This window comes from Pseudophryne corroboree, chromosome 5 (assembly GCF_028390025.1).
Source record: "Pseudophryne corroboree isolate aPseCor3 chromosome 5, aPseCor3.hap2, whole genome shotgun sequence".
Taxonomy (NCBI): Eukaryota; Metazoa; Chordata; class Amphibia; order Anura; family Myobatrachidae; genus Pseudophryne; species Pseudophryne corroboree.
The window spans coordinates 730,404,469-730,419,260 of record NC_086448.1 but is presented as its reverse complement, the minus strand read 5'-3'; the positions used below and the strand labels follow the sequence as shown (position 1 = coordinate 730,419,260).

General features: G+C 44.7%; 1 long non-coding RNA gene across 1 annotated transcript in view; it reads left to right on the top strand.

Annotated features, from left to right (window-relative positions):
- Window positions 1–13,860, top strand: part of LOC134929389 (uncharacterized) — a 52,270-nt gene extending 38,410 nt beyond the window's left edge. Inside the window, exon 3 of the long non-coding RNA XR_010178532.1 lies at window positions 13,655–13,860. This is a non-coding gene — a long non-coding RNA (uncharacterized LOC134929389). The remainder of the gene's footprint in view (window positions 1–13,654) is intronic.
- The last annotated feature ends 932 nt before the right edge of the window (window positions 13,861–14,792 follow it).

Genomic DNA, 14,792 nt, shown 5'->3' with positions numbered 1-14,792 from the left:
CAAGAGCCAGGATCTCCCTTCTGTGGTGGCTACAGACTTCTCACCTCGTCGAGGGTCGGAAGTTCGGGATTCAGAATTGTATTCTGCTAACCACAGATGCAAGCCTCAGAGGTTGGGGAGCAGTCACCCAGGGGGTGCAGTTTCAGGGAAGATGGTCAAGTCAAGAAGTTGTCCTTCCAATAAACGTCCCTCAACTCAGGGATATCTACAACGCCCTTCTGCAGGCCTCATCTCTACTTTGGAATAAGGCCATTCAAGTCTTGTCGGACTATGTGACGGCAGTGACGTACATAAACCGACAGGGCAGAACAAAAAGCAGAGCAGCAATGTCAGAGGTGTCAAGAATTCTCCACTGGGCTGAAAAACACGCCTTGGCGTTGTCAGCGGTATTTGTTCCGGGAGTAGACAACTGGGAAGCAGACTTCCTCAGTAGACACAAACTGCACCCGTGCGAGTGGGGCCTTCAACCGGAGGTATTCCGTTGGTTGACACGTCGGTGGGGATATCCACAAATTGACATGATGGCCCCTCGACTCAACAAGAAGCTCAAACGGTATTGTTCCAGGTCGAGGGACTCACAAGCAGTGGCGGTTGACGCTCTGACAACTCAGTGGGTCTACCAGCTGGTGAACGTGTTTCATCCGCTTCCTCTGATCCCAAGAATTCTTAAAAGAATAAAAAGAGAAAAGGTTCAAGCAATCCTCATTGCTCCGGACTGGCCACGAAGGGCCTGGTATGCGGATCTTCTCGAGATGCTGATCGAAGATCCGTAGCCTCTACCTCGTCGCAAGGATCCTCTGCAACAGGGCCTGTTCATCTATCAAGACTTACCGCTGCTACTTTTAACGGCATGGAAGTTGAACGGCTGATCCTGGCCAGGAGAGGGATTCCAGAAAAGGTCATCCTGACTATGATCCAAGACAGGAAGGGGGTAATATCTAAACATTACCACCATATCTGGAGGAAATATGTCTCTTGGTGTGAGAGCAGACAATATTCTGCGGTGGAATTTCATCTGGGACGTTTCCTGCTTTTTCTGCAGTCGGGAGTGGATGTGGGCCTACGTCTAGGCTCCATAAAGGTCCAGATTTTGGCTTTGTCTAATTTCTTTCAGAAACAACTGGCTTCTCTCCCTGAGGTCCAGACGTTCTTGAAAGGTGTTCTGCACATCCAACCTCCCTTTGTGCCTCCCACGGCACCTTGGGATCTCAATTTGGTACTGCAGTTCCTCCAATCGGACTGGTTTGAACCGTTAAAGACTCCGTTTAAAGGTAGGCAGCAACAGGGAAAGTCAGTCAGCCAGCGCCTCACCACCGACGCCTTGCGGGACACGGCTCATATACGGAACCCACCCACGGACATCTGCACAGGCACAGAAAAGTGCTGTAAACATTTCACTAATTTATTCTTTTTACAGCTGTTTGCTAATCATTCATTTTTACACAAAGAAAGCAGCCCAACTTTTCTTTATAAATTGTACTATTTTAATGGGAGCTGCTGTTTAACATTTCAAGCGCAGGATAATTTTATTATTTGTATTGCCAGTCCCCACTTGCCGGCTCTAACTATTCTCAGGCCCAGCTCCTGGCAGTGTCACAAATGTGATGCTGCAACGCTGCTAGTGAATGGAGACCAGTGAAAGAAATAAAATTAAAAAAACATACTCACCTATCCGGTGCTCACCTGGGCTCCCGGTGTTCTCCGATCCATCATGCCACTGGTGAGGTATGCTGCTGGGAGTCCCCGGGGGCTGGTGTGAGGCACAGTGGCTGCTGGAAGATGTTGTTCTCCCATTGGCCAGCTCCAGGGGGATTACTTTACAGGTGGGGGGGAGGGGTTGTCACCGGAGGTCACTCACATACATACACTCACACACTCATGCACACTTACACAAACTCACACACACTTGTAAACACTCATACACACACTACATACTCATCACTGCTACAGAGGGCCGGATCCCGATGCTGGAAGAATAAGACCCCACTTCAGAAGGTGAGTAATTACTAACTAATTAACCTCATTGGCAGGGCCAGTTCTAGCCCTTTTGGTGCCCCAGGTGGAAAATAGGGGTGTGGCTTCATACAGGGGGCATGGCCAGTTACGCCCCCTGTAGAGTTGTGCCCCCATTTGTGCCCCATGTAGGAGTAGCGCCGCTTACACCCAAAAAAATAAATTAATACTTACTATCCCCGCTCCTGATTCCCGACCACTGCAGACCGCCGCCGGTGCCGCTCCTCTCCTCGGATCTATGGGACATATAGACACTAGAGGTCAATTATGACCCCTAGCGCCTGTGTCAGTCCCACAATGCTGTGCGGTGCGCAATGACATCATCGCGCACCGCACAGCAAAGGTCCTCTCCACGAAGGGAAACTAGACTGGTAGTGTGTAGTTCCCTTCACAGCGGGGAGCACAGTAGCAGATCTTGCCATGGTGCGTCGCCTTCCGGACGGCGCCGGCGCCCTCCGGAAGGCGGTGCCCCAGGAAAAAGTCCTGCTTGCCCGTGGCAAGATCCGCTACTGCTCATTGGAAATGTCCAATTGCTTAATTAGTTGTTTTTGCTAAGTTGTTTTTGCTAAAATTAACGATTTTAGGAAGAATTAGACTTCCTCTGGAGGTGCAAGAAAAAAGACGTGTTGATTTTCACCGCATCCCATTTTCTGTCCTGTAATTGAATACCAAAACCCTGTGGCTGCAGGAAGAACGCTGCGCCATGTTTTTTTTTTTTGACATTTCCCACCTGCAATTCCCCCTTACTCGTTGGTTATTTCAAAAACACAGAAATCGACTTTGTCTCCTCTTCAGTATCTGGTGGGTACTTCTGACGAAAGACCTTTGGCCTGAAACACGTTAAGCAGGTGACATCTGTATCCTTGGGAAGACCACAAACGGCTGCCTGACTGGGAAGTTGGAACCAGAAAGCCTTTGGGAAGTCTATACTGAAAACGCCATGTTACACAAAGAGTATCTATCCGATATCACCAGATATGGAAGGAGACAAAGGACTAGATGCATCATTGCTTGGTGAGTGATAAAATGGAAAGAAAAAAGGTACCAGCCAATCAACTGCCATGTCACAGGCCCTGTTTGAAAAATGACATGAGCTGGTTGGCTGGTAGTTTATCACTTTCCATTCTTAGACATAAGGATACCCTTACAAAGAAATAAGGATCAAATAAGGTTTGAGATACAAAATATGGGCAGACTAGATGGGCCAAGTGGTTCTTATCTGCCGTCAAATTCTATATTTCTATGTTTCTATCACTTTCCAAGTGATGATGCATCTAGCCTAAAGTCTATTTCCTTGTTTTTGAAAAAAAAATTGATATTTACTAAGCCTTGGGTGGAGATTAAGTTGACGGAGATAGAGTACCAGCCAGTCAGCTCCTAACTGTCATTTTTCAAACCCAGCCTGTGACATGGTAGTTAGGAGTGGATTGGCTGGTACTTTATCTCCGTTGACTTTATCTCCATCCAAGGCTTAGTAAATAGACCCCTTAATTTTTTTCTTTGCTGATTTGGACTCTTTTTTGGTGATTTGGACTCTATTTTATTAGTGCCATAATGAAACATATCTTTTGAATATTTTGTATTTAGAGAGAACGGTGGAGGCTTCTTTTCGTTAACACAGGCTGCCATCACAGTTGTATACACATATTCTAGATTATTTACAGTATGTTATAAAAATTTTAACAAAAGCACAGTAATGGGGCTCAGGACAGTATTGATATAACTGATATCACTGGGCTCCATTACTGTTCCCAGAGGAGCACTGCACAGCCATGTGTGATGTCATTACATCACGCTGACCCACATCCCACTCCCAGAGTCCCACCTCAATGCATCGATAAGGTCCCGCCGCCCAGCACAGCAGCTGTCAGCATGCAGTAAGTTAAGTAAGAGGAGCAGAGGGGCAAGAGAGACTCAGACTGAGGATCAGAGGAGGAGTGGTCAGGTAACAAGGCAAGCAGCAGAAGCACTGCAGGCAGGTAAACAAACTGCATATATTACTACACAATGATTAATTTACCAATAATTACTGTGCCCAGGTACTGTAGCGGTTTAGGTGAGGGTATTAGAGTTGGTGTAGCAGTTTGGGTAAGGGTATTATGGATGGATGTTAGGGTTGGTGTAGCAGTTTGGGTAAGGGTAGTATGGATGGATGTTAGGGTTGGTGTAGCAGTTTGGGTAAGGGTATTATGGAAGGATGTTAGGGTTGGTGTAGCAGTTTGGGTAAGGGTATTATGGATGGATGTTAGGGTTGGTGTAGCAGTTTGGGTAAGGGTATTATGGATGGATGTTAGGGTTGGTGTAGCAGTTTGGGTAAGGGTATTATGGATGGATGTTAGGGTTGGTGTAGCAGTTTGGGTAAGGGTATTATGGATGGATGTTAGGGTTGGTGTAGCAGTTTGGGTAAGGGTAGTATGGATGGATGTTAGGGTTGGTATAGCAGTTTGGGTAAGGGTAGTATGGATGGATGTTAGGGTTGGTGTAGCAGTTTGGGTAAGGGTAGTATGGATGGATGTTAGGGTTGGTGTAGCAGTTTGGGTAAGGGTAGTATGGATGGATGTTAGGGTTGGTGTAGCAGTTTGGGTAAGGGTAGTATGGATGGATGTTAGGGTTGGTGTAGCAGTTTGGGTAAGGGTAGTATGGATGGATGATAGCGTTGGTGTAGCAGTTTGGGTAACAGTATTATGGATGGATGTTAGGGTTAGTGTAGCAGTTTGGATTAGGGATAGTTTAGGGTTTAAGGTATTAGGGATACGGTATTAGTTTGGGCTAGGGTACTAGGATTAGTTTAAGGGTTTTGGTTAGGGTATAAGGGACAGGGTATGTATTAGGGTTGGTGTAGTGGTTTGGGTTAGGGATAGTTTAGGGGTTTGGGTTAGGGTATTAGAGATGGGTATGGATTGGCTAACTCACCTCTACTCGCTCCCTGACAGCCCCTGTATTTGCAGCGGAGCGCAAAAAAATTTGGTGAGTTTGAACTACTGTATAAATATGAATAGAATAATAGAAAGATGATATGTATAAATTATAAATATCTTCTTTGTATTATTCTAATCATTTTTATAGCCAAAACTATGAGGTATGAGAGGTGATGCACTGTCTACCCTGACCACTCATCACTGATGGAGGCTGAAGGAGTCTTGAGGAATGGTCCAGAGACAAAGGAGCATGAGAGGATGGAATGAGGCCAGTTAACCACTATGGCGATGGACCGCAATATGGAGATGGATGAGCCAGGGGGGAGGGTGTTGCTATGTGAACAGAGTATATAACAAAGAGACTGGGATTGTGAGTGCACATTATGGGCCTGAGATACCCACTTTTCACATCTCTGCACACTGCAATACCACTGGTGATGCTTTAGATGCCACCATTAGCGCACCATCATTAGCAACAATGAGCATTTGCACCAGCCCTATGGCAGGTGCAGTTTTACCGTCTAAGTCTGGCCTCCTGTGACTGCGGCTGTGTGTCTGGGAATGCAGCCGTATCACTAATATACCTGCAACAGTCCCATAACACAAACTTTTATTGCGTTCACTTCAGGACACTTTCCAATCACCTGCCAGGAACGCCCATCACTTCTTCTCCTCTTACCCTTCTTCATAGTTTTCAATCAGAGTTAATACACAAAAAAAAAAAAGTTTCATTTAAGAGACAGTTTTATGAACAATTTCTAGAACTCCTTTGAAACCAATCTGAGTGTTTCTAATGATTAGACCATATTCCATTAATTGCAGAAAAGCACAGCCATGATTTTGCTCAGTAGAATTTATGTCTATTAATCACTTGCCTGGCATGGTTGCATTAGATGCGACCATACCAGCAAGTGTCTTATCTAACCTGGTCGCACAGGATGCGACCAGTCAGATAGAGAGTGTTAGCAGCGGCAGAGAAGGGAAACTTCCCTCTGCTGCTGCTGTCAGAGGGACCGGAAGGTCCCTCTGCCTCCCTGCACTCTCCCCCACTGATTGCCTTGCTGCTGATCACTGCTGATCGGTCAGCACCACAGCCCCCCCCCCCCCCCCCCACCCACCCACCCAGCGGCTGCAGACAATAGCTGCTGCTGGTGAAGTGTAAATGAACCCCCTCAGGCCCCCCCTGTGTACCTGGTGGCTGTTCCTGCTTTCAAATTGAAAGCCGTGATGGTCGCGATGTTTCCGATGGTCACGATGTCCTGATGTGTGTGACCGATGTTCCGATGTTTTTGGGGAAAACTTTTTTTTTTTCAAATATCCCCAAAAAAATATATATATTATTTTATTTTTTTTAACTAAAATCATTTTGAATAAGGTTAAATACATATTCTACAACTAATTCACTCATAAAAACATTTTATCTAACTGCTTCTAGAAGATAATACATAGAATCTGATTGGTTGCTATGGGAAACATCACCATTTCTAAAGAAACTCCCACTTTAGTAAATTTACCCCTAACTGTCATTTTTTAAAACCCAGCCTGTGACATGGCAGTTAGGAGCTGATTGGCTGGTACTTTATCTCCATCCACTTTATCTCCATCTAAGGATTAGTAAATAGACCCCTTAGTCTGACAAACAAGTACAGTAATTAAGGCATACCTCCCAACTGTCCCGATTTTCGCGGGACAGTCCCGTTTTTTGGGGACTGTCCCGCTGTCCCACCCGCGGGCCACAGTGTCCCGCGGTGGGGGGGGGGCAGTTGGGAGGCTCTGTCAATCGCTGCGTGAATAGACGCTGTGCGCATGCGCACAGCGTCTATTCACTGGAGACAGAGGGAGAGGGGACATGCCAGCGGCTCACAGAGCGCTGGGCATGCCCCCTCAGTGACGAAAATGGGAGGCGTGGCTCGCGATCGCGGGTCCTCCCACGAAGCCACGCCCCCTTTTCGTAGGCCACGCCCCTTTTTCGGGAACGCGTGCGACTTCGCCGCGCAAGTGTCCCGCTCCACGAAGTCTCAAAGTTGGGAGGTATGATTAAGGGATGAATTTTAGCATCATTGCCCACCACATACTGTACAGTACAGAAGGATGTTGTTTATTATTGTTCTATGAAAAGTAGCACACAGTATATACATTTGATTGTTCCCCACCATGCAGCCATCTGTCAGCAGCGTATTTGCCAAGTTAAGCTTTGTCACTAAAGCCAAAATTCCTGGCACCTGTGTCACTATACTAAGTAAAGATGATCTATGTGAACAGAGAGAAGCTAATTTTAGACGCTCAATGTACAATTGCTGTGCAAAAGTGTAAACATCACATCGAAGTCTATTGTTTTACATTACAGCCACCCCTTTCATTACTACTTTTTTATCACACCTCTGTTTGATTTAGTGTTCTGTATGGCATATAGGAATCACAAGAATTAACTTATTACTGTGGTCCTGATTCATTCCTGATTGCTGCTATGCGTTTTTGCACAGCGGACGATCAGGTCATAACTGCGCATGCGTATGCACCGCAATGCGTACGCGCGTCAGACAACAACAAAGGGCATCGCCGGTCAGCAATGGGATGGTGCGAAAAATCCGACTGCACGGCCGTTCGCAAGGTGATTGACAGGAGAAGGTCGTTTGTGGGTGGTAACTGAGCTTTTATTGGTAGTGTCCAGAAAAACGCAGGCGTGCCCAAGCGTTTTCAGGGAGAGTGTCTGACGTCAGCTTCGGCCCCGATCAGCCTGTTCTCATCACACTGTAGGAGTAAGTCCTGGGCTGCGCAGAGACGGCACACAGTGCATTTTTGCAGCTCGGCGTACACATGCGATCGCACACTTACACGGTGAATTTACACTGCCCCTGGAGGTGGCAACTATCTGAATGCAGGACTGCAAAGTTAGCAGCCCAGTGATCAGGTCTGAATCACCCCCTGTATTTGTTCCTAATTGTAGAGCATTGCTGAGCATCATGCTATAAAAATATATGTTATTAATTGTGATATCAATATAATAATCATAATCGATCGGTATAGTAGTGGTTAAGGTGTTAGGTCCAATTTAAAATTCAGGAACTAACTTATTACCTACCTACAGGTCTACTTGTAAAATCTTGCACTTTTCTCAATAAAATGACAGGTGTTAGTGATTTCTGCTGTACAGTATTTAGCAATCTGGGACTACAGGCGAGCTCCCCCCTGCTATGGGAGGGTTCTCTGCTCTTCACCGGCATCTTAATGCAGCCAGCGAAGGGGTTCCGGCGTATGTGCATGCCTAGCCACTTGCACGTATTCAGCATTGAACAGAGGGAATTTACTGAAAGTAACCTGAATGGCGTTATCCTGTGATGAAAAGTAAACCATTGTATTGCTTGCCAAATTGCGGAATGCCTCTGTCCCCATAGACCTCTATAGGGAGGTCAGCAGCGATAAAAAAAAAAAGCGACATAAGACCTGGAGGAAACAGTCCATTAAAAAGAAGTGAGCTCAACTAATATAAAATGTTTTAATTCATAATAGAATCAAATATTTATCTGTCTCAATCACAGCACTGAGGTCATGGGTTCGATTCTCACCATTGCCCTATCTGTGCGGAATGTGTATATTCTCCATGTGCTTGCGTGTGTTTCCTCCGGGTACTAAGGTTTCCTCCTACAGTCCAAAAATATACCGATAGGTTAATTGGTTCCCAACAAAAAAAATATCCCTAGTGTGTAAGTTTGTGAGTGTACATGGGCAGACTAGATGGGCCAAGTGGTTCTTACCTGCTGCCAAATTCTATATTTCTAAGTTTCGATGTAACAAACAATAAATAATACAAAAAGGAAATTAATAAAAACTGAAAACCATTATGCACAACCAATTGGTGGCAATAACTAATATATATATATATATATAGGGATGCTGCTGGATCGGCACTCTACATGATAGTGATAACAAGTACCTGCGTGCCCTTGTGTAAATAAATAGTCCTCTAGATACTCTCCTGGCAGAGAGAGCAAAACACGGCACTGCAGGGTTTTCAAATAGCTGAAGTTTAATTCAACGTTTCGGGACCCAAAGTCCCGTCGTCAGGAAAATATCATACAAACAGTGACATGTGAAGGGCTTACCTTATATCCCTGAATCGTCCATATCTCCCCCTCCTCCTCATTTCCAGATGCACGCCGAAGCCGGGGCGCCGTCAGCGGGACGGAAGGGGCGTGTCGCATATGTGTGACGTCAGCTCCACATGTCCCTGCGGTTGCTAGGCAACCCCCATACACATCCTATGGTTGCTAGGCGCCGCTCTGATGCGAGTCCCTGTGATCGGCGTGTTCTGTAAGAGACATTGGTGGGGAGAATAGACATAAACATACACCCAGTGACAATAGAAAAACATTTAAAACTACATAAAACACAACATGAAAAAACGTGACATGAGTAGCAAAGGCCAGTGGATATTATGACCGCCAATGATTCCTAGGGAGAAAAGTAATTATGTATTCATGCACTGAGGAAAAAAGCTCACATCTATTTGAAACCCACAGGTGTATCCAACAAGATTATAAGGCGTGTATTAAAATTAATATAGGGGAGCACCCCCTCGCTGGACCGTGACCTGTGGGTAACGAGCTAAGTGTGCAAACTATGGTAATGAAATAACATCAATACATTTATGTTAAAGAGTTCCACATAATTCTTTCATTTAGGCCGTTGGGGGCTACCGTGTTGAGACGGAAAATCCACGAGGCTTCACGACGTAAAAGTGTCTTGGTACGGTCCCCTCCCCTGTTGGGTGGAGGGATTTGATCGATGATCATATATGTTAGGCTTGACAAAGGATGATGATGATCTCTGAAGTGAGTAGCAACAGGTTGATCGTTAGGCTTGCCATTTATAGCGGCTTTAATGGCAGAACGGTGTAAAGCCATTCGCTCCTTGAATTTACGTGTAGTCATACCTACGTAGTATAGCTTACACGGACAAATAAGCACATAAACTACAAACCGAGAATCACAGGACAAATGGTGTCTGATTCTGTATTCTGTAGAATTATGCGGGTGTTTAAAGATGGAACCTGTAAGGAGAAATTTACATGTTTCACACTTTGGACATCTAAAGCAGCCCATTTTGCCATAATTGGAGCGTTTGGGAGAACTGGTTATGTCGGTATGGACCAAAAGGTCCCGTAAATTGCGTCCCCTGCGATAGCAGGTCATCGGTCGTACTTCTTTGAAGGTTCTTAACGTTTGATCCGTGGATACAATAGGCCAAAGCGCTTTGCAGGCTTTTGGAATAAGGGCACTTGCTGTATCGAATGTGGTGATCCATGGAAAAACGTCTGTTCTTGGTTCTTTCATGGTGCTTTGTAATAAATCAGATCTATTGAGAGCCATAACTCGATTCTTGGTCTGTTGGAGTTTATTCAAGTTGTATCCTCTATCCCGGAACTTGTAGAGGACTTGATCTAATTGTTGTGAAAGTTCTTGGGTATCGCTGCAAATACGTGCAATTCGCAACATCTGCGAGTATGGAAGACCATTTTTTAGAGGAGGCGGATGGTGGCTGCTGGCTAGAAGAAGGGTGTTGCGATCAGTATCTTTACTGTGAACTGTGGTAGATATCTGTTTGTTAATGATCTTAACTGTTACATCCAGGAAGGAGATAGTTTGATTGTTCCATCTGTATGTAAATTTAATCGGATTAGCCATCTTATTGATCTCTTGCATCATGGAGATGAACAATTCAGGGCCCCCATCCCACAGCATGAACAGATCATCTATGTACCGGCAAAATAACCGAATGTTGTTTGCATACTGCCCGGAGAAAAACATACGATTCTCTTGTTTAAACATGTAAATGTTGGCATATGACGGAGAGACCGCTGATCCCATGGCACAGCCGGCTTGTTGTAAATAGAAGTAGCCGTCAAACATAAAATAATTCCGATTTAAAATAAGTTCCAATAGTCTCAGAAACAAATCAACATCCATTTCTAATTCTGAAATATATTGTGCCAGGAATTCTCTCATTGCCAATAGGCCATCATCGTGGGGTATGGAGGTATACAAACTCTCCACATCCATCACACACATAATGGTGTCTTCCGAAATGTCTTTGAAGTTAAGAAGTAAATTGAGGAAATTTGTGGTGTCTTTCAAGTGTGTAGGTTGATTGACAATGAGTGGTTGGAGTAACATGTCCAAATATTGAGAGACCGGTTGGTATAGGCTGCCCCGTGCTGATATTATTGGGCGCCCAGGCGGGTCCACCAAGCGTTTATGAATCTTTGGAATTGTATATAATATTGGGATGATAGGATCCGCTTGTGTTAAGGCTGCCTGTAGGGGTTGATCAATCAATTTTGAATTAACAGCTTCTTGTAGCACGACTCCAAGTTCTTTTTGAAATTTAGTGGTGGGGTCAAAAGTCAACTTTTTGTATGTGTTTTGATCAGAGAGTTGCCGCTGTACTTCTTTCCGGTAATCGTCTATGTTTTGCACGACGATTCCCCCTCCCTTGTCGGCAGGTCTGATGGTAATGCTTTTTTCTGTTTTTAATTTATTGAGAGCCTGCCACTGTGCTTTGTTCAAATTGGAGTGTCTTTGAGGTGGAGTGGCCGTGTAACGGGTCATAGAATCATCCAGAAGTCTGGTGAAGGTTTTTATACTTGAATTCGTGGATACTGGATCAAAGTTGGAACTGGAGCGAGATTGAATGAATTTAGCCGACGGATGGGTCACTGGTGCAGATGACTTATCCTGAAAGAATTCTTTTAATCTTAGTTTTCTATTAAGACGGTGAACGTCCATTTGCCAGTTGAACTCATTATGGGACACTGTTGGCACAAAGGAGAGTCCATGATTTAATAGGTCCTCCTCGTTTTTCGTTAGAGGACGGTCTGAGAGATTAAAGACAAGATTTACTTTTTTGCTTTTGGCTTTATGGTTCCTTTCGTTTTGGCCTCCACGGCGGGTTCTGGAGTTTTTGGTGTTGCGGCCCGCCGTGTGGCAACCCCTAAAGGGGGTCTACGGCTGTTACCTGGACCATCAGAGTCAACTCCTGTGAAATCACTGTCGCTCTGGGATGATTGGGGTCCCGATAAATCGCGTTGTTTCCGCGACCGCCAGTGTGGTTTGGAATGTTTGTTATATTGTCTTGTCGGTTCGGTTCCTGTTAGCCAGCGGTACACACTATTAGTGTCGTAATCCTGCTGGACCACCTGCAGTTTATTTTTCTTAAATTTCTGTAATTCTCTTTTGTAAGCGTCCACTTGTGTTTGTAGCTTTTCCCACCAGTGATCGTGTTCGTGATCATTCAATACTGAAGAATTCGTTAAACGAAGATCTGCAATCTTAGTTTTTGTGGATTTAAGCTCTTTGCCAGATTCTTCAATTACAAGTAACATCAGGTCTAAACTGCACTTGTTCAGAATGGCAATCCATCTTCTGCAAAAATCTGGATTTTTTCTGCCAATAGTTGGAACGTTGCGCACTCGGAAACCTCGCGGAATGAGTTTGCGACGAAAGTAATCAGACAATGATTGTCCATGTAAGGTGTAATCGACCTCTTTTTTCTTGAAACGTAATAGCGTATGGTATACGTCTTCTGCTGAAGTGTCCTCAGGATCTTCCTCATCAAATAAGATGTTAGCAGCCTCTTCATCTGTAAAGCAGAGGGTTTCCCCGATAGGTGTTTGTAATGCTGCAAATCCGGTACCATCATTTGTAGTGGAGGAGGTCGTTGCCACGGGTGATTGCTTACTCATGGTGCTTCAAATGAAAAAATCGCAGAGATGTCTCACCAAAAAGAATAAAGAAAAAAAGAAAAGAAAAAAAGGAGGTGTGTAGAAACTGGATTGCACCAGTTGCTGCCGGATACGTAGATAATATCCCCTTGGAAAATTTTGGTCCATACCGACATAACCAGTTCTCCCAAACGCTCCAATTATGGCAAAATGGGCTGCTTTAGATGTCCAAAGTGTGAAACATGTAAATTTCTCCTTACAGGTTCCATCTTTAAACACCCGCATAATTCTACAGAATACAGAATCAGACACCATTTGTCCTGTGATTCTCGGTTTGTAGTTTATGTGCTTATTTGTCCGTGTAAGCTATACTACGTAGGTATGACTACACGTAAATTCAAGGAGCGAATGGCTTTACACCGTTCTGCCATTAAAGCCGCTATAAATGGCAAGCCTAACGATCAACCTGTTGCTACTCACTTCAGAGATCATCATCATCCTTTGTCAAGCCTAACATATATGATCATCGATCAAATCCCTCCACCCAACAGGGGAGGGGACCGTACCAAGACACTTTTACGTCGTGAAGCCTCGTGGATTTTCCGTCTCAACACGGTAGCCCCCAACGGCCTAAATGAAAGAATTATGTGGAACTCTTTAACATAAATGTATTGATGTTATTTCATTACCATAGTTTGCACACTTAGCTCGTTACCCACAGGTCACGGTCCAGCGAGGGGGTGCTCCCCTATATTAATTTTAATACACGCCTTATAATCTTGTTGGATACACCTGTGGGTTTCAAATAGATGTGAGCTTTTTTCCTCAGTGCATGAATACATAATTACTTTTCTCCCTAGGAATCATTGGCGGTCATAATATCCACTGGCCTTTGCTACTCATGTCACGTTTTTTCATGTTGTGTTTTATGTAGTTTTAAATGTTTTTCTATTGTCACTGGGTGTATGTTTATGTCTATTCTCCCCACCAATGTCTCTTACAGAACACGCCGATCACAGGGACTCGCATCAGAGCGGCGCCTAGCAACCATAGGATGTGTATGGGGGTTGCCTAGCAACCGCAGGGACATGTGGAGCTGACGTCACACATATGCGACACGCCCCTTCCGTCCCGCTGACGGCGCCCCGGCTTCGGCGTGCATCTGGAAATGAGGAGGAGGGGGAGATATGGACGATTCAGGGATATAAGGTAAGCCCTTCACATGTCACTGTTTGTATGATATTTTCCTGACGACGGGACTTTGGGTCCCGAAACGTTGAATTAAACTTCAGCTATTTGAAAACCCTGCAGTGCCGTGTTTTGCTCTCTCTGCCAGGAGAGTATCTAGAGGACTATTTATTTACACAAGGGCACGCAGGTACTTGTTATCACTATCATGTAGAGTGCCGATCCAGCAGCATCCCTATGAATTGGACTGTCCGAGCTAAGGACACCCCAGGGTTAAGGCACCTCTATAAATTTTCCAAGGGGATATTATCTACGTATCCGGCAGCAACTGGTGCAATCCAGTTTCTACACACCTCCTTTTTTTCTTTTCTTTTTTTCTTTATTCTTTTTGGTGAGACATCTCTGCGATTTTTTCATTTGAAGCACCATGAGTAAGCAATCACCCGTGGCAACGACCTCCTCCACTACAAATGATGGTACCGGATTTGCAGCATTACAAACACCTATCGGGGAAACCCTCTGCTTTACAGATGAAGAGGCTGCTAACATCTTATTTGATGAGGAAGATCCTGAGGACACTTCAGCAGAAGACGTATACCATACGCTATTACGTTTCAAGAAAAAAGAGGTCGATTACACCTTACATGGACAATCATTGTCTGATTACTTTCGTCGCAAACTCATTCCGCGAGGTTTCCGAGTGCGCAACGTTCCAACTATTGGCAGAAAAAATCCAGATTTTTGCAGAAGATGGATTGCCATTCTGAACAAGTGCAGTTTAGACCTGATGTTACTTGTAATTGAAGAATCTGGCAAAGAGCTTAAATCCACAAAAACTAAGATTGCAGATCTTCGTTTAACGAATTCTTCAGTATTGAATGATCACGAACACGATCACTGGTGGGAAAAGCTACAAACACAAGTGGACGCTTACAAAAGAGAATTACAGAAAT